Source organism: Gopherus evgoodei, unplaced genomic scaffold (assembly GCF_007399415.2).
Source record: "Gopherus evgoodei ecotype Sinaloan lineage unplaced genomic scaffold, rGopEvg1_v1.p scaffold_198_arrow_ctg1, whole genome shotgun sequence".
In the NCBI taxonomy this organism is placed as follows: domain Eukaryota; kingdom Metazoa; phylum Chordata; order Testudines; family Testudinidae; genus Gopherus; species Gopherus evgoodei.
Window position 1 is genome coordinate 1 of NW_022059861.1, and position 19,808 is coordinate 19,808.

Here is a 19,808-nt window from a genome sequence, read left to right on the forward strand (position 1 = left end):
AGATCAGTGAAAAGCTCCACTCAATTCACAGCTGCCAGCAAAAAAGTTAACATCATGTCAGTATTCATAAAGAATGGGCTGGAGAATAACAGACCTGCTGCCTGACACCAGCTCCTGGACTTGCCTCCTGGGCAGGAGACCCCCAGCCCCTCCCTAATCTCCCCTCCCCGAGCTGGGGGAGAACCCAGGAGTCCTGGCTCCCAGCCCTGCCCACTCCCGTGTTTCCATAGGGCTCCACCCAACGCCCCCCCCCCCGAGCAGGGCAGCCCCGCGGGGCACATCGGGGCGGGCACAGAGGAGCCCAGGGCAGGAGCAGGCGCCAGGCAGCCCCCACCGCACTGGGGGGCGCCGCGCTGCGGGGGGCGGGGCCAGGCCGAGACCCGAGAGTTCGCGTCAGGAGCCGGAGCTTGGGGAGGGCGGGGCCGGGGATCTCTGGGGGCGGGGCGGGAGGTGTCCGATTGACCCAGGGACCCGCCCTCACCTGGGCTCGAGAGGACGGAAGCGCCCCGGGGCAGGCTGGGAGTTGTTGTTCCTGGCTCGTCTTGGAGCGGAAGTGACACAAGGTTGCTCAGGCAACGCGCCCCTCCCGGTGCACACTGGGAAGCGTAGTTCTCCCTCTCACACGCGGCCTCTATTGGAGGAGGGACCGTAGCTCGTCAGTTCGCCGCGCCCCTCCCCGCTCCCTGATTGGCGGAGAGAGCGCGGGACAGAGACTCGGCGCGTGGGGTGTGGGCCTGGTTCCCTCGCCCCGAGGCTTCGCTCCTGGGGGGACGCGGGCTCGGGGGCGGGCGGGGCTGGGCCGAGGCAGGACAGGGAGCAGCCGCTCCGCCCCCCGGGGGGGCTGGGGGCTCAGACACCAGGTGCAGCCCCCGGCCGGTGGGGGCACAGGCAGCCCAGAGTGAAAGGGCTTCACCCCACCGCTGGGCCTGGGGGCGGGGGGCAACAGGTGGGGGGGCTGAGCTGTCTGGCAGCAACCCCACACGCAGCAGCCTGGGGCCACCCGGCCTTCAACCTCCCCCAACCTGCCCCCTCAGTGTCCCCTCATCTGTTGTGACCCTCTCGCTAGACCCACCCCCCATCTGTGGGGATCCCTCAGCCCCCAGCATCCCCTCCCCCATTGTGTACACTCTACCTGGCCTTTCCCTTCGCCCCAACCTCCTCCTCAGCATCCCACACCCGTGTCCTCCTCCCCCGCCATCCCTCTCCGTGTCCTCAGCGCCCCATCCCTAATTGTCTCCAACCCATTTCTCATTGCTGGGCCCCACTTTCCCACTCCCCCAGTCCATCCCCAGGATGTGAGGTTCCTCATCTTCAATCTCTGCTACCACCCAAACCTGCCAGGTTCCCCTTTTCAACCACTGTGAGGTCATCCAACCCGCTGACATCCATCCCCACTCTGGGCTCTCTAAATCCCACATTCCCACAATGCACCTTGGTAATGCCACTCTTCTCTGTCCCTAATCCCCCTATTCCCTTCCCTCAGGTCCTCCTGGACACCCCAACCCACAGTCAGGCCTCCTCATACATCCCACTCATTTACATGCTGAGCTAGTTCTTCAGGGACCCCCACAGCCCAGCAAACTTCTCCATCCATGAGCCCCATGGACAGGAAGGTGAGGAAGCTCCCACTTTGGCTGGGCTGTGTGTTTTTTTTTTTTTAATATTAGGGTTGGAAGGGACCTCCAGTGATCAGCTAGTCCAACCCCCTGCTTAAAGCAGGACCCATCCCCAAATGGTCCCCTCAAGGATTGATCTCACAACCTTGGGTTTAGTAGGCCAATGCTCAAACCACTGAGCTATTCCTCCCCCCCAAGTTAATCTTTTCCTGTCTTGTGTGTGCTGTACTCACAAAAGGTTTTTGCTCCCTCAGGGTGGGGTGTGGTTTTGGCCGAAGATGAGGTGTTTTGGTAGCCCTGTGGATGCTGAGTGGTATCTGGAATGGGGCGTGTGTGTTCCCATCATGCCCCTTCCCCTCTGCCTGCAGAGCTGAGGACAGACAGGTCTGAGGAGCAGAGCAGGAGCTCTGGGAAGGAGAAGAGCAATATGAAGATGGAGTCTAAGATGAGGCCAGGTAACTTCTGTGGGGGGAGACAGGCTGGACAGCGCCAAGGATTGGGGAGACAACCAGGTGCTTCAAGGGAGATGATGTTGTCATTTGCGAGGGCTGATCATCTCTCTGGCCAGGAGTGGTGTGTGTTCACTAGCAGAAAGTTGGATCCATGAGGGTGACTCCCTGTTCTGAATTTCTTTCTTCCTCCTAGGTTTCTCTCTCTGTGTTGACCAACTTTCACTCAAACTCTCTCTCTCTCCTTTCATGGACATCTGTCATGTTCAGTTTCCTGCATTCTCTTCCTCTGCTCCCCCTCCCCTAGTCTCCTATGGGCTCTGCTGGGTCTATCTGTCCACAGGCAGGATCTCTGCCATACTGGGAAGGATGTGTCCTGCCTGCCAGGATAAGGGGGTTGCTTCTCTCACCCCCTATCTTTGGGAAGACCTCATTGCTGTAACTGGGTCACAGTGTGAGTGGCCATTCATGTCTTTGGGGCTATGAGGTCTGAGACTGAGAGGGGTGCGCTTGCGGTCATGGCTTTGGGCAGAGGAGAAGTGGGTCTGGGATTAGAGATACCCCTTATCACCCGCTATCTCCATTACTGCATCACCCAAAAGCCTCGCTCAGGGTCCACTATGCGTCTTTGTGCTGTGCACTGCAGGGACAATCAGAGGGACAGCAGGATACATGAGGAAATAGATGTGTGTGTGAGGCAGATGGGTGAAGGGGAGTGTGTGGCATACATTGGGGACGGATGGGAGGTTGAGAGTTAGACGGACAGCGGGACAGATGGAGAGCTGCAGGGATGGATGGTGATGTCACAGGCTGGACTTGTGATGGGTTCAGCTCATGGCCGCTGGCTCTGTGATCTCCTGCCCCCATCTGCCCATCAGACTCTGCCCCTGTCTCTCGCAGGCAGCACTCAGCAGAGTCTGGCCCTGTTGTTACACTGGTGCCTACATCCAGCACACACCTGTGCGTAATGTGCTCCTGGAGAGCTCAGGCAGGGAGAAGCATCTGGCTCACAGCCGCTGAACCAGCTACTCGAAAGACTGCCGCAAATCTCCCCCTCCTTGGGCAGCAATTCCCTGGCCGGGGGGTTCCTTGTCCCTCCTCGCTGCCAAAGCAGCTTGCTCAGCGCAGAAACCGAGGTCACCTGTCTCTGCCCAACCTCTAGCTGGAGCTGCTCCAGCCCCGAATTGCTGGTATCCAGCCTGGCCGGAGTTGGTGCGACGTCCTAGCAGAATCCGTTCTTTCTCCCCGGTAGATTATGATTTTCCCCACTGCAGTTAGTTGATCTTTCTCTGCTTCCCCATAGCCCCTCCCCAGCGATAGTGACCCCTGCTGGCCAGGCACGGGAGTGTCCTGTAGGTGCCTTCTTATAGGAGCAGTGACTCCTGGTGGCGAGGGGCAGCAATGTCTTGCATGTATCCCCCGTAGCATTGCTGCAGAGACCCCTGGTGGCAACTGAGGTCAGTTGCCTGTGTGACCCCCACTACTTCCATTGTGCCTGTGAGCGCTGGTGGGTAGGTGAGTCAGGGCTCTGTATGTATATCAGCCATTGGGGCAGAGCCCTCTGCGTATCCCACGCTCATTTCAGTGACTCGTGTTGTCCAGGTGGGGCAGTCCCTGTGTGTATTTACTCCCCGCAACCCCTGCATTGGGCCTGTGACCACTGGTAGCCAGAGGAGTCAGTGCCCAAGCTGTATTCTTCACCTTCCCCAAGGTGGCAGGGTGCCTGGGTGGCTGTGTCAGGCAGTGCCCTGGGTATCTTCCAACACCTTTGTGGCAGTGAGCCCTGCTTCTGGTGTGTATCACTCCCCCACTAGGGATGTGCACTGGTGGCCAAGTATGGCAGTGCCTTTTGTGTAGCCTCCTCTCCCTGCCCCCCAGGGTGACCAGATAGAAAGTGTGAAGAATCGGGTCAGGGTGGAGACTAATAGGCACCTACATAAGAAAAAGCCCCGAATATCGGGACTATCCCTATAAAATCGAGATATCTGGTCACCCTATCCCCTATACCCGCGTGCCAGGTATGGCAGGCACTGATCCCTGGCATCCCTGTGGGGCAATACCGTCTGTATATCCCCCAATTGGGGCAGTGACCCCTGCTGGTCAGGTAGGGCAGTGCCCTGTGTGTGTGTGTGTCCCCTATTTAGGTAGCGACCCCGATGGCTAAGTGAGGCAGTGGCCTTTGATTTTCTCTTCTCTCCCCAGCCCCCCCCCGGTGTAGGACCACCAGTTGGGGCACTACCCGATGTGTATTTCTCCTAATTGGAGCAGTGACCTCCCCGTGGTGCCCTGGTGTGGCAGTGCCCTATTGGTATCTCCCTCCCCCTCTCTCCATGCCATTGTGGTAGTGGCCACTTCAGGCAGTAGCCTGTTTATCATCTCCCCCCCACCAGCACCATTGCAGCAGTGCCACCTGGTGGCCATGTGCGGCAGTGCCCTGCCTGTATCCCCCCCAACCATTGGTGCAGTGACCCCAGGTGCCCAGTTTGAGTAGTAGCCTGTGTGTATCTCAGCTCTTGGGGCAGTAACATGTGGGGCTAGCTAAGACAGTGCACAGTCTGTGACGTCTGGTGGCCACGTAGGGCAGTGGCCTGTATGTACCATCTCCTCTGGAGCGGTGACCACTGGTGTCTTGGTGCTAAGATGCAGCCACCTCTGGGTTACATGGTGGGGCTGTTTACAGGACAGTGGGGACAGCCCCCCTGTTCCAGGAAGTAGGTGAATGTCTGGTGTTTGGGGCAGAGCGTTCCACCTTCTACTGAACTTTGATGCTCTGAGCACCTTTCCCCTGCATGAAGAAGACCCTGTGTGACTTCAAAGCTGGTCCAGTAACAGGTATCACCTCACCTGCCTTGTCTCCCTGGTTTTTTGGCAACTGTCCAACTTCCCCTTTGCTGTTGGTCTTCAAACCTCCTCCAAGCAACCCCCCGTCAATCCCGTAACACACCAAACCTCTCCTGGAACCCAACCCTGGGGGGGCACCCCACCTGAAAACCCTACGGTGCCATGGGAGTGGCAGTGTCCACTGCCTCCATCTTCCATCAGCCAGGATGGGCCCCACAGCACAACGGGAGTGGTCATGTCTCCTGCTTCCATTTCCTGACAGCTGCTGCCAGGCCCGGCCCAGACTTCCCATTTCTGGTGCGAGTCTGGAAGCAGATGCTGCCATGAGGCGGTGCCGGGAAGGGTGGTGCTGGTGTCCGGAGAAAGCAGGAGGAGTAGGTGGGTCTGTGCTACTGCGGGGAGGTGCTGCCCTTGCTGTGAAAGTATCCTGCTATTAGAGGAGATGTCATCTCCCTGCCCTGCCGTGCTCTGCACCAGCCCCTGCTTGTCACGGGAGCAGGGCTGGCTCCAGGCACCAGTGTAGCAAGTAGGTGCTTGGAGCAGCCAATTCAAAGGGGCGGCCTGTACAGTATCGGGGCAGCACGTCTGGGTCTTTTGCGGAAATTTGGCGGCGGGTCCCCCATTCCCTGTCTTAGTCTTTGAGCTGCCACCAAATGTCTACCAAAGAGGAAGGGAGGGAGGACTCGCCGCCGAACTGCCACAGAAGAAGCAGTGTGGTTGAGCTGCTGCCGAAGAGCCACAGCTTTTCTTTTCTTTCTTATTTACTTTCTCCACACCGGTCATGATTTTATAGACCTCCGTCTTATCCCCCTTTAGTCGTCTCTTTTCCAAGATGAAAAGTCCCAATCTTATGAATCTCTTCTTAGACGGAAGCTGGTCCATATCCCCTCATCATCTTTGTTGTCCTTTTCTGAATCTTTCCCATTGCAATAGATCTTTTCTGAGATTGGGGCGATGGCATCAGCATGCAGTATTCAAGATGTGGGCGTACCATGGATTGTTATTGAAGCGATATGATAGTTTCAGTCTTCTTACCTATCCCTTTCTTAATGATTCCCAACGCTCGGCTGCATATTGAGTGGATGTTTTCAGAGAACTATCCACAATGACTCCCAGATCTCTTTCTCGAGTGGTAACAGCTAATTTAGACCCCATCGTTTTATAGGGATAGTTGGGATTATGTTTTCCAATGTGTATTACTTTGCACTTAACAGCACCGATGTTCATCTGCCATTTGGTTGGGTCATCACCCAGTTTTGTGAGATCTCTTTATGGCTCTTAGCAGTCTGCCTGAGACTTAACTATCTTGAGCAATTTTGTATCATCTGCATATTTTGCCACCTCACTGTTTACCCCTTTCCCCAGATGATTTATGAATAAGTTGAACAGTACTGCTCCCAGTACAGACACCTGGGGACAAGAGAGGGAAGATCCTCTTCTGACACTGGCAGACCAGGTGCCAGCTCATACCAAGGCCCCCAGGCGTTACTGAAAAGTGACAAACGCATGGCTGGAACCTAGTCTTTCTCACCTGTTTGTTACTGTTGTTAAAACAGGCCTTAGATTTATAAAAATGTGTTTAGTATTTAGAGTTTATGACAAGCTCGTGAGTTGCTGCATGCATTCTTCTCACCTATAATAGCCGTAGCCCATGTTGTAAGGTGATATATAAGCATTGGCACTAAAGCTGTAAACCCCCTTGCCGCCACCCTGCCACCAGTCAGGAGAGAAGCATTACTAAGTGTGAAATGCTAGTTTACCAGAAGAGGCGTAATCTTTCCAGCAAGAGAAGGCCCTGACTGAGACATCAGGCAAGCCACGGTGGATCATCGGTGGACAAAAGACCTGGTTGATTGCTCCCCCTCATACACCCACGAGGAGGCAAAGACCTGCACAAACACTTGCCCCCATCAGCTTGAGCTCTGGGGGAATGGAATAAAAATCTCTGTCAGGAAGAAACTGTTGTCCCTACCCCGGATGCTGGTTAGACTTCAGGGAGACCGCACACCCTCTAAGCATAAGCAAGGGATCCTGGCTGTTTTCCTAGGGTTAGCTCTAAAGAACATACAGAGTTTGCAGATTCTACTACACTTGAGTGGTAAGATAATGTCAGGATGACTAAGGAGAATGTCTATGACTCCATGTTAAGGCTATTCTAGGGCCTGAGAAACTCATACTTGATACATGGTGAGTGAGATCAAAGCGTGGAACAAACAGCCATGAGGAGCCCCACTGCCTTTGGGTTAGGGTTAGGGTTATGCCATTCTATCTCTTTGTTGTTGTTAGTGGTGCAGTCGTTTGCCTTAAGCTTATGCCATTCGATCTCTTTCAGGGTACGTTTTGGTTCTGAGAGGTAAAAGGCTGCTCTGTGTGTGGTGCTAGGGAGTGAGGTAGCAAAGGTTGATTGCAGAGGTGGTGCATGTGCCACAAAAGTTGTGGGGGCCTGGCCCCCCACACCCCAGCTCTGGTCCCAGAGGCCAGAATTTGCATAAACCCACCCGCTGACCTGTGACTAAGAATTTTGCCCTGCTAACTCTTCCAGCAAAACAGGCCAAAGAAAGTGTATGCAAGCGCTGTACCGCAGCCCCCGTGCTCTTTTCGGTTCCTTCCCACAGAACTTTCACTGCATACCAGTCCAGTTCCTTGCTGTTGCTTGTCTAAGAGCTACATGCATATGCTAGAGCGTACCCTGAGCTTATTCCCCACTTTTGTGCTCCATACAGCCTTGCCCATGTGTGTCTTTGTGATGCAATGGGTCAGTGTGTTTGGCTGTTAACCGAAAGGCTGGTGGTTCAAGCCCACCCTGAGCCTGTGCTGTTTTTTTGCTTCCCCGAGGCCTGCAGGGAGCCTCCAAAGTCCCATTTTGCTGCCTCTTGGCCTCAGTGCTTTCAGCTGGTGGCCCACAGAGCGTGCTGGATGCCATTCAGAAACCCGTCTCCCATCAGCCGTGCCGGAGGCTCAGGCTTAATCCTCGAGGCCGAGCACAAAAACTTTCAGCCTGTAACATTTTGCTGTCTTCCCACCTCCGCCAAAGCGGCAAGGAAGAAGGGGACGAGACACGCCTGCTCAAAGACGCCTCCCTCCCACTTCCCTGTAGGCTGTGCAAAGCTCTTGGCGTGCCTCATGCCTCATCAGGAAAGAGCAGCCATGCTGCTCAAGCCTGAGTCACGTGCGCAGCCTGGCCCTCCCCGGCTGATGGCGTGCAGAGCCACGCGAGCCAACGGCAGGTCGAGTCGGTAGCCTCAGCTCTTTCCCCTGACAGCCACACAGCACTGCCTAGCACCCCGAGAGCCTCCCTCGTGTTCTCCCACAGCCCGCCGGGGGGGTGGGAAAAGGGGACCAGGAAGCACTGCGGCCTCATTCTGGGACAGGAGGCCCTTGCCACGCCCAGACCTCCCTCTTGCCTTCAGCCCAGGCAGCCAGAGGTGCCAGGGAGCTCCCTGGCAGGCTGCCGCCTCAGCCACCTCTTGCCACTCTGCTGGTCACCGCCTCACTGGAAGGCCCAGAAGGAAAAAAAACAAATGCACACATAGCAGAGGATAGTTTCAATCCATCTACCTCTGGGTTATGGGCCCAGCACGCTTCCACTGCGCCACTCTGCTTGCTGTTCATAAGCCTGCCACCCAGCCGGCACTATCTGGATTAGTGTCTTATGCGCTGTCACACTGGCAGGTAGATGCACAGGCTGCTAGGCACCTGTCCTGGTCACAGGATTTTACAGCGTCTACAGGGTAAAAGTGATAAACCCACCTGCTGACCTGTGACTAAAAATCTGGTTTCAGAGTGTGTCACAAAAGCTATTCCCCACAGCTTAACTCCCAGACTCCAATCTGCAAAATTTTTTGCTGTCTGAGTGGTGGGGAAGACTTCTCCCAAACTATGGAGTTGTTTTCACGATGGAAAAAAGATCACAACCCAGCAGTTCAGAAATGCCTAAAAACTGCATTTAGCCACTAACCACTTTTATCTATGCATAGAACTAAATATTGATCAGAAGTACAAAAAAACTATTTTTAAGCTGGAGAAACACAAAGGACATAAAATGTGCATTTAGAGATTTCACACAAAATCTACAGCACTAAGTACAAATATTCCTTTGCAATCTCTCTTATTTCACCATGTTTTGGAACCCATGTCCCTTGCCTAACAAAATTTATGTAGATTCGGTTGAGTCCCGAAATCATGAACCGCTAAGTTCCATTCTACTGTCCTTGATTCATGTCACCGGAATAACTGCACTTTATTATCCCTGCCCTAATAAGAAGGAGACAGAGAATCCCAAAGCAGCCGAAATGATCCTTTGGACAAGCACCCCCATCGTGCAATCTGGGGTGGGTGGAACCATGCAAATGACATCAGCCTCAAAAGGCCTTTACAACAGATCAACAACAGATGGCAGGGTAGAGTTCATTCTCACCCTGCTTACATCCTCCCCCAAGCCAAGAATTGGTGGTCCTGATAAATCACATTCTCTATTATACCAACTCATTGGTATTGAATGCGAAGTTATGGCTAGCAAAAGTTGCCACCCATCTCTGCCTTGTAGCATCCAGCTTGGCCCTTGTTAGCACATAAGTCAGTGGATTGTTCACTGTCCACACCTGAAAATGAGCACCACATAAGTAGTCTCAACATTTCTCAGTGATGGCCCATTTCAAGACCAAGAACTGCAGCTGGTGGAATGGGATAGCGAGTTTCGCTATCAGACAGTCCTCAGCTGGCAAAGCCTACCGATTTACATTTCCTTCCACTTCCTGGTACAGGACTGCGCCCAGACCCTCCAAACTGGCATCAGCATGCAGCAGAAACGGTTTGTTTGGGTTAACAAGGACTAGGACTTGCACATGAATCAGGCAAATAATGATTTCCTGTAAAGCCCTGTCACTTCTCTCATCCCGCCATGTCCCAAATGGAGAAGAGAGGAGCCCCTCCCATGTCCCAGGCCAGGAACACCAGAGGGGGTGGGGGGATGAGGTGTTCCTGACTCAGTCCAGGCTTGTTAGTGTTGCAGAGAAGAAGAGTTCCTTTCTCAGTCTAGATCAACTGGAATTGTTGTTACAGTGGGGGAAAGATGTCTTTCATCTAGTTCGTAGATGCTTTGGTAAGAGAGGACAGGCAAAAGTTTTTTTCTTCCCTCTGGAGCTCAAATTGCACGCTTCTTTGCTTTTTGCTCCAGCTTGATTTCTCTCTTGCATCTCAATTTTCTCTTTCCTGGTCTCATTCCAGAGCATTCACAGCCCAATTCTCTATCCTAACCCTGAGTCCTCTAGTGCACCCTCAATGTCTCATTCTAACCCCACCCCAGAGTCTGCTTCCCCAGAGCCAGTGCCTTCATCCCTCTGCACTCCAACTCTCTGTCCCATGTAGCCTGATTTAGGGTATACTAATAATATTAATTTGGATAATTTGATGAAAATTTAATTGATTAGCTTACATTTAATTTAATTTAATTGAGTTACAAAGTTACAGTTGCATTACTGCTATTCAGAAGATACATATGGCATTATATGCAACAAAGTATTGGTTAATATACTCACAGCCTTCCTTGATAACCTGATGGTAAGAGACACAGGACCAGCCTTGCAGTTCAGGTTTCTCAATTCTTAATTGAAAGATGCAGTGCTTAGAAAAAGCTGGTGTTACTTAGGGTTTACTAGAATATGTTAAACTTTAGAATCAAATTACCTATTTATTTGCCTTACCGTGACTGGTCCGTGGGTGTCACTGCTGATAGAGTGCAGACACATGCTGTGCATTATGCCACCTGACCAGTGGGTGTCACTGCTGTATCAAGGGAAACACCTTCTGTGCATTACCCTGAATTACCACGAGGTGTCACTGCTGCTCCAAGTAAAAACCTTCTGTGCATTACTTATGCATTACTCTGACTGTCCACTGGGTGTCACTGCTGCTCCAAGGGAGACATAAGAACGGCCAGACTGGTTCAGATGGAAAGTCCATCTAGCCCAGTATCCTCCTGTCTTCTGACAGTGGCCAGTGCCAGGTACCCCAGAGGGAATGAACAGAGCAGGGAATCATCAAGTGATCCATCCCCTATTGCCCATTCCCAGCTTCTGGCAAACAGAGGCTACAGGCACCATCCCGCCTGGGTCCTTCCATGTGTGTCTAAGACCTTTACCTAGACCAATCGACAATGGAAAATGGCATAGGGCTTTTTCAGTGTTATACCTACAGATTTAACAGGTACACCACAAGGTAACATGTGCATATGTACATGTCATCAACAAGCACAAACATACTAGCCTATGAAGTAAACGTACCCTACTGTTTTGTGGGTAAGGAATGAAATTTGGGCATAGGAGGAAGGATTTCCGGCCCTTGTGCCCTATAAAAGAGGTAACCCATCTCGCTAGAGCACTTTGCTCTATCATTCTGACTTATTTCCTCCCTCTCTCTCTATGTACTATCAGTAGGCTGTACTTGTTCTTAAACTTTAAGTTTCAAGGGAACTAGGCTAAGTTCGGTTTCCCTAAGTTGTTATTCTTTGTTTATTAGGTTTTGATTCTAATTACCATTGAAGCGGAACCCACTGCTGAAGTGCCAGGTCCTGCTTCGGTGGGAGCCGGGGGGGGGGGCACAGGCAGCGCGGAGTGAAAGGGCTGCACCCCACCCCCCACTGGGCCTGGGGGGGCAACAGGTGGGGGGGGCTGAGCAGTCTGGCAGCAGCCCCACAAGCGGCAGCCTGGGGCCGCGGGGCCTTCAATCTCCCCCAACCTGCCCCCCAGTGTCCCCCCCGTTTGCTGTGACTCTCCTGCCAGCACCGCCCCCTCCTCTCCCTCTGTAGGGCCCCAGCAGCCCCTTCAAGCCCCCCCAAGTGTCCCCTCATCTGTTGTGACCCTCTCGCTAGCCCCACCCCCATCTGTGGGGATCCCTCAGCCCCCAGCATCCCCTCCAGCATCGTGTACGCTCTACCTGCCCTTTCCCTTCGCCCCGACCTCCTCCTCGCCCCGTCCTCAGCACCCCGCCACCTTCCTCCTCCTCCCCCCATCCCCGCCCTCAGCGCCCCACCCCTAATTGCCTCCAACCCATTTCTCATTGCTGGGCCCCACTTTCCCACCCCCCGACTCCCCCAGTCCATCCCCAGGGTGTGAGGTTCCTCATCTTCAATCTCTGCTACACCCAAACCTTCCAGGTTCCCCTTTTCAACCACTGTGGGGTCGTCCAACCCACCAACACCCATCCACTCTGGGCTCTCTAAATCCCACATTCCCACAATGCACCTTGGTAATGCCACTCTTCCTCTATCCCTAATCCCCCTATTCCCTTCCCTTAGGTAGCCTTCTGGACACCCCAACCTACAGTCAGGCCTCCACATACATCCCAGTCATTCACATGCTGAGCTAGTTCTTCAGGGACCCCCACAGCCCAGCAAACTTCTCCATCCATGAGCCCCATGGACCTGTGGCCGGGAAGGTGAGGAAGCTCCCACTTTGGCTGGGTTGGGTGTGGGTGTTAATCTTTTCCTGTCTTGTGTGTGCTGTGCTCACAATGGTTTTTTGCTCCCTCGGGGTGAGGTGTGGTTTTGGCCGAAGATGAGGTGTTTTGGTAGCCCTGTGGATGCTGTGTGGTGTCTGGAATGGGGCGTGTGTGTTCCCATCATGCCCCTTCCCCTCTGTCTGCAGAGCTGAGACAGACAGGTCTGAGGAGCAGAGCAGGAGCTCTGGGAAGGAGAAGAGCAGTATGAAGATGAAGTGTAAGATGAGGCCAGGTAACTTTTGTGGAGGGAGACATGCTGGACAGGGCCTAGGATTGGGGAGACAACCAGGTGTGAGCCCCGGGCTCAGATTTCTAATTGTAGCTGTGATGGCAGAATGGGAGGAGGGTTGAAGCCGAAGCCCTGGTTGTCCGTTCTTTCTCCCTGGTAGATTATGATTTTCCCCACTGCAGTTAGTTGCTCTTTCTCCGCTTCCCCATAGCCCCTCCCCAGTGATAGTGACCCCTGCTGGCCAGGCACGGGAGTGTCCTGTAGGTGCCTTCTTGTAGGAGCAGTGACTCCTGGTGGCGAGGGGCAGCAATGCCTGGCATGTATCCCCCCTAGCATTGCTGCAGTGACCCCTCGTGGCTACTGAGATCGGTTGTCTGTGTGACCCCACTACTGCCATTATGCCTGTGAGCGCTGGTGGGTAGGTGAGGCAGGGCCTTGTATGTATATCAGCCATTGGGGCAGGGCCCTCTGCATATCCCACTCTCATCTCGGTGACTCGTGTTGCCCAGGTGGGGCAATCCCCTGTGTGTATTTACTCCCCCCAACCCCTGCATTGGGCCTGTGACCACTGGTAGCCAGAGGAGTCAGTGCCCAAGGTGTATTCCTCACCTCCCCCAAGGTGGCAGGGTGCCTGGGTGGCTGTGTCAAGCAGTGCCCAGGGTATCTTCCAAGCCCTTTGTGGCAGTGAGCCCTGCTTCTGGTGTGTATCACTCCCCCACTAGGGATGTGCACTGGTGGCCAAGTATGGCAGTGCCTTTTGTGTAGCCCCCTCTCCCCCCCCCCCATACCCAGGGTGACCAGATAGAAAGTGTGAAGAATTGGGATGGGGTGGAGGATAATAGGCACCTATATACGAAAAAGTCCCGAATATCGGGACTGTCCCTATAAAATCAGGACATCTGGTCACCCTATCCCCTCTACCCCTGTGCCAGGTATGGCAGGCACTGATCCCTGGCATTCCCATGGGGCAATACCCTCTGTGGATCCCCCAATTGGGGCAGTGACCCCTGCTGGTCAGGTGGGCAGTGCCCTGTGTGTGTGTGTCCCCTATGTAGGTAGTGACCCCGATGGCTAAGTGAGGCAGTGGCCTTTGATTTCCTCTTCTCTTCCCAGCCCCCTCTCTCTCTCTGGGGTAGGGCCCCCAGTTGGGGCACTACCCGATGTGTATCTCTACTAATTGGAGCAGTGACCTCCCTGTGGTGCCCTGGTGTGGCAGTGCCCTATTGCTATCTCCCTCCGCCTCTCCCCACGCCATTGTGGTAGTGGCCACTTCAGGCAGTGGCCCATTTATCATCTCCCCCCCACCAGCACCATTGCAGCCGTGCCACCTGGTGGCCATGTGCGGCAGTTCCCTGCCTGTATCCCCCCCAACCATTGCTGCAGTGACCCAAGGTGCCCAGTTTGAGTAGTAGCCTGTGTGTACCTCACCTCTTGGGGCAGTAACGTGTGGGGCCAGCTAAGACTGTGCACAGTCTGTGACGTCTGGTGGCCACATAGGGCAGTGGCCTGTATGTACCATCTCCTCTGGAGCAGTGACCACTGGTGTCTTGGTGCTAAGATGCAGCCACCTCTGGGTTACATGACAGTGGGGCTGTTTACAGGACAGTGGGGACAGCCCCTCTGTTCCAGGAAATAGGGGAATGTCTGGTGTTTGGGGCAGAGCGTTCCACCTTCTATTGAAGTGTGATGCTCTGAGCACCTTTCGCTTCCATGAAGAAGACCCTGTGTGACTCCAAAGCTGGTCCAGTAACAGGTATCACCTCACCTGCCTTGTCTCTCTGCTATTCTGGCCAGTGTCCAACTTCCCCTTCACTGTTGGTCTTCAAACCTTCTCCAAGCCTCCCCCCACAGTCCCTTAAGATGCCAAACATCCCCTGGAGCCCAACCCTGGGGAGGGCACCCCACCTGAAAACCCTATGGCACCATGGGGTTGGTAGTGTCTCCTGCTTCCATTTCCTGACAGCTGCTGCCAGGCCCGACCCAGACTTCCCATTTCTGGTGCGAGTCTGGAAGCAGATGCTGCCATGAGGCGGTGCCGGGAAGGCTGGTGCTGGTGTCAGGAGAAAGCAGGAGGAGTAGGTGAGTCTGTGCTACTGTGGGGAGATGCTGCCCTTGCTTTGAAAGGGCCCCGCTATTAGAGGAGATGTCATCTCCCTACCCCGCCACGCTCTCAACCAGCCCCTGCTTGTCATGCGAGCAGGGCTGGCTTCAGGCGCCAGCCTAGCACGCAGGTGCTTGGAGCAGCCAATTCAAAGGGGCAGCCTGTCTGGTATCGGGGCAGCACGTCTGGGTCTTCAGTGGAATTTCGGCGGTGGGTCCCCCATTCCCTGTCTTAGTCTTTGAGCTGCCACCAAATATCTACCAAAGAGGAAAGGAGGGAGGACTCACCGCCGAACTGCCGCAGAAGAAGCAGTGTGGTTGAGCTGCCGTCGAAAATCCACAGCTTTTTTTTCTTACTTATTTACTTTTTCCACACTGATCATGGTTTTATAGACCTCCGTCTTATCCCCCTTTAGTCGTCTCTTTTCCAAGATGAAAAGTCCCAATCTTATTAATCTCTTCTTAGATGGAAGCTGGTCCATATCCCCTCATCATCTTTCTTGTCCTTTTCTGAATCTTTCCCATTCCAGTAGATCTTTTTTGAGATTGGGGCGACGGCATCAGCATGCAGTATTCAAGATGTCGGCGTACCATGGATTGATATTGAGGCGATATGATAGTTTCTGTCTTCTTACCTATCCATTTCTTAATGATTCCCAACACTCCGCTGCACATTGAGTGGATGTTTTCAGAGAGCTCTCCACAACGACTCCCAGATCTCTTTTTCGAGTGGTAACAGCTAATTTAGACCCCATCATTTTATAGGGATAGTTGGAATTATGTTTTCCAATGTGCATTACTTTGCACTTAACAGCACCGACGTTCATCTGCCATCTGGTTGTCCTGTCACCCAGTTTTGTGAGATCTCTTTGTGGCTCTTTGCAGGCTACCTGGGACTTAACTATCTTGAGCAATTTTGTATCATCTGCAAATTTTGCCACCTCACTGTTTACCCCTTTCCCCAGATCATTTATGACTAAGTTGAACAGTACTGCTCCCAGTACAGACACCTGGGGACAAAAGAGGGAAGATCCTCTTCTGACACTGGCAGACCAGCTGCCAGCTCATACCAAGGCCTCTAGGCCTTACTGAAAAGTATCAAACGCATGGCTTCAACCTAGTCTTTCTCACCTGTTTGTTACTGTTGTTAAAACAGGCCTTAGATTTATAAAAATGTGTTTAGTGTTTAGAGTTTATGACAAGCTCGTGAGTTGCTGCATGCATTATTTTCACCTATAATAGCCGTAGCCCATGTTGTAAAGTGATATATAAGCGTTGGCACTAAAGCTGTAAACCCCCTTGATGCCACCCTGCCACCAGTCAGGAGAGAAGCATTACCAAGTGTGAAACGCTAATTTACCAGAAGAGGTGTCATCTCCTTTCCAACAAGAGAAGGCCCTGACTGAGACATCAGACAAGGCACTGTGAATTATCCGTGGACGAAAGACCTGGTTGATTGTTCCCCCTCACACACCCAGGAGGAGGCAAAGACCTGCACAAACACTTGCCCCCATCAGCTTGAGCTCTCGGGGAATGGAATAAAAATCCCTGTCAGGAAGAAACTGTTGTCCCCACCCAGATGCTGCTTGGATTCAGGGAGACCGCACACCTTCTAAGCATAAGCAAGGGATCCTGGCTGTTTTGCTAGGGTTAGCCCTAAAGAATCTACAGAGTTTGCATGTTACAGCAGCTTCTCTGAGTGGCAAGATAAAGTCAGGATGCCCAAGAAGAATGTCTATAATTCCATGTTAAGGCTATTCTAGTGCCTGAGAAATTCACACTTGATACATGGTGGGTGAGATCAAAGTGTGGAACACACAACCATGAGGAGCCCCACCACCTTAGGGTTAGGGTTATGCCATTCGATTTCTTTGTTGTTATTAGTGCTGCAGTCGTTTGCCTTAAGCTTATGCCGTTGGATCTCTTTCAGGGTATGTTTTTGGTTCTGAGAGGTAAAAGGCTGCTGTGTGTGTGGTGCTAGGGAGTGAGGTTGCGGAGGTGGTGCATGTGCCACAAAAATTCTGCCCCACCCCCCCACCCCAGCTCTGGTCCCAGAGTCTAGAATTTGCATAAACCCACCTGCTGACCTGTGACTAAGAATTTCACCCTACTAACTCTCCCAGCAAACAGGCCAAAGAAAGTATGTGCAAGCTCTGTACCGCAGCCCCCGTGCTCTTTTCGGCTCCTTCCCACAGAACTTTCACTGCATACCAGTCCAGTTCCTTGCTGTGGCTTGTCTAAGAGCTGCATGCATATGCTAGAGCATACCCTGAGCTGATTCCCAACTTTTGGGCTTCATATAGGCTTGCCCATCTGTGGCGCAATGGGTTAGCACATTTGGCTGTTTTCCAAAAGGATGGTGGTTTGAGCCCACCTGGGGATGGTGATAAGCCTGTGCTACTTCCTTGCTTTCCCGAGGCCTGCAGGGAGCCTCAAAAGTCCCATTTTACTGCCTCTTGGCCTCAGTGCTTTCAGCTGGTGGCCCAAAGAGTGTGCTGGATACCATTCAGAAACGCATCTCCCAGCAGCTGTGCCGGAGGCTCAGGCTTAATCCTTGAGGCGGAGCACAAAAATTTTCAGCCAGGAACATTTTGCTCCCTTCCTGCCTCCGCCCAAGTGGCAAGGGAGAGGCGGCTGAGACACACTGGCTGAGACACACCGGCTGAAAGACGCCTCCCTCCCACTTCTCTGTAGGCTGTGCAAAGCTCTTCGCCTGCCTCATGCCTCGTCAGGAAAGAGCGGCCATGCTGCCCAAGCCTGAGTCACGTGCGCAGCCTGGCCCGCCCCAGCTGACGGCGCGCAGAGCCACGCGAGTCAATGGCAGGTCGAGTCGGTAGCCTCGGCTCTTTCCCCTGACAGCCACACAGCGCTGCCCAGCGCCCCGAGAGCCTCCCTCGTGTTCTCCGGCAGCCCGCCAGGGAGGGTGGGAAAAGGGGACCATGAAGCAGCAGCCTCATTCTGGAACAGGAGGCCCTTGCCATGCCCAGACCTCCCTCTTGCCTTCAGGCCAGGCAGCCAGAGAGCTCCCTGGCAGGCCACTGCCTCAGCCACCTCTTGCCGCTGTGCTGGTCACTGCCTCGCTGGAAGGCCCAGAGGGAAAAGAAACAAGCACACAGGTAGCAGAGGATGGTTTCAATCTGTCAACCTCTTGGTTATGGGCCTAGAACACTTCTGCTGCGCCACTCTGCTGGCTCTTTACAGCTGTACTATCCAGCCGGCACTATCCAGATTAGTGCCTTACGAGCTCTCACGCTGGCAGGCAGATGCGCAGGCTGCTAGGTAGCTGCCCTGGTCACAGGATTTTACAGTGTCTGTAGGGTAAAATGGATCTATTTGGGGTTTGGACCCCACTGGGAGCTGGGTGGCTGAGTGCCAGAGACAGAAGAACTTGGTAAACTGTTCTCAGTTAAGCCTTCAGCTGGTGGGGACGAGGTTCAGCCTTGGATCCGTGTCTGCAGCAGGCAAGTGCTTCTGGCTGAATCGGCCCCCCTTGTTGTTTTAGCAGACTAAAACCTTTGCAGGCACACGCCTTGCAAAGGAAGAGGAGCCGGGATCTCGAACAAAAGTCAACATTTTATTAAGATCAGCAAAGAATCCTGTGGCACCTTATAGACTAACAGACGTTTTAGAGCATGAGCTTTCGTGGGTGAATACCCACTTCCTCAGATGCGTGTAATGGAAATATCCAGGGGCAGGTATATATATGTGTGCTAGCAAGCAAGCTAGAGATAACGAGGTCAGTTCAATCAGGGGGGATGAGGCCCTGTTCTAGCAGTTGAGGTGTGAAAACCAAGAGAGGAGAAACTGGTTCTGTAATTGGCAAGCCATTCACAGTCTTTGTTCAATCCTGAGCTGATGGTGTCAAATTTGCAGATGAACTGAAGCTCAGCAGTTTCTCTTTGAAGTCTGGTCCTGAAGTTTTTTTGCTGCAGGATGGCCACCTTAAGGTCTGCTATAGTGTGGCCAGGGAGGTTGAAGTGCTCTCCTACAGGTTTTTGTATATTGCCATTCCTAATGTCTGATTTGTGTCCATTTATCCTTTTCCGTAGAGACTGTCCAGTTTGGCCGATGTACATAGCAGAGGGGCATTGCTGGCATATGATGGCGTATATTACATTGGTGGATGTGCAGGTGAATGAACCAGTGATGGTGTGGCTGATCTGGTTAGGTCCTGTGATGGTGTTGCTGGTGTAGATATGTGGGCAGAGTTGGCATCGAGGTTTGTTGCATGGATTGGTTCCTGAGCTAGAGTTATTACGGTGTGGTGTGCAGTTGCTGGTGAGAATATGTTTCAGGTTGGCAGGTTGTCTGTGGGCAAGGATTGGCCTGCCACCCAAGGCCTGTGAAAGTGTGGGATCATTGTCCAGGATGGGTTGTAGATCCTTGATGATGCGTTGGAGGGGTTTTAGCTGGGGGCTGTATGTGATGGCCAGTGGAGTCCTGTTGGTTTCTCTCTTGGGTTTGTCTTGCAGTAGGAGGCTTCTGGGTACACGTCTGGCTCTGTTGATCTGTTTCTTTATTTCCTCGTGTGGGTATTGTAGTTTTGAGAATGCTTGGTGGAGATTTTGTAGGTGTTGGTCTCTGTCTGAGGGGTCAGAGCAGATGCGGTTGTACCTCAGTGCTTGGCTGTAGACAATGGATCGTGTGATGTGCCCGGGATGGAAGCTGGAGGCATGAAGGTAGGCATAGCGGTCGGTGGGTTTTCGATATAGGGTGGTGTTAATGTGACCATCACTTATTTGCACCGTGGTGTCAAGAAAGTGGACCTCCCGTGTAGATTGGTCCAGGCTGAGGTTGATGGTGGGGTGGAAGCTGTTGAAATCATGGTGGAATTTTTCCAGAGTCTCCTTCCCATGGGTCCAGATGATGAAGATGTCATCAATGTAGCGTAGGTAGAGAAGAGGTGTGAGTGGACGAGACTTGAGGAAGCGTTGTTCCAGGTCAGCCATGAAGATATTGGCATATTGTGGGGCCATGCGGGTGCCCATAGCAGTGCCACTGATCTGGAGATATATATTGTCATCAAATTTGAAATAGTTGTGTGTAAGTATAAAGGCACAGAGCTCAGCAGCCAGT

At 53.1% G+C, this 19,808-nt stretch overlaps 1 long non-coding RNA gene across 1 annotated transcript; it reads left to right on the forward strand.

Moving 5' to 3' along the window:
• Nucleotides 1–1,406: 1,406 nt before the first annotated feature.
• Nucleotides 1,407–17,836, forward strand: LOC115640089. Its single transcript, XR_003997807.1, has 4 exons — nucleotides 1,407–1,613; nucleotides 1,871–2,071; nucleotides 3,439–3,440; nucleotides 17,826–17,836. It is a non-coding gene; the product is annotated as an uncharacterized LOC115640089 (long non-coding RNA).
• The last annotated feature ends 1,972 nt before the right edge of the window (nucleotides 17,837–19,808 follow it).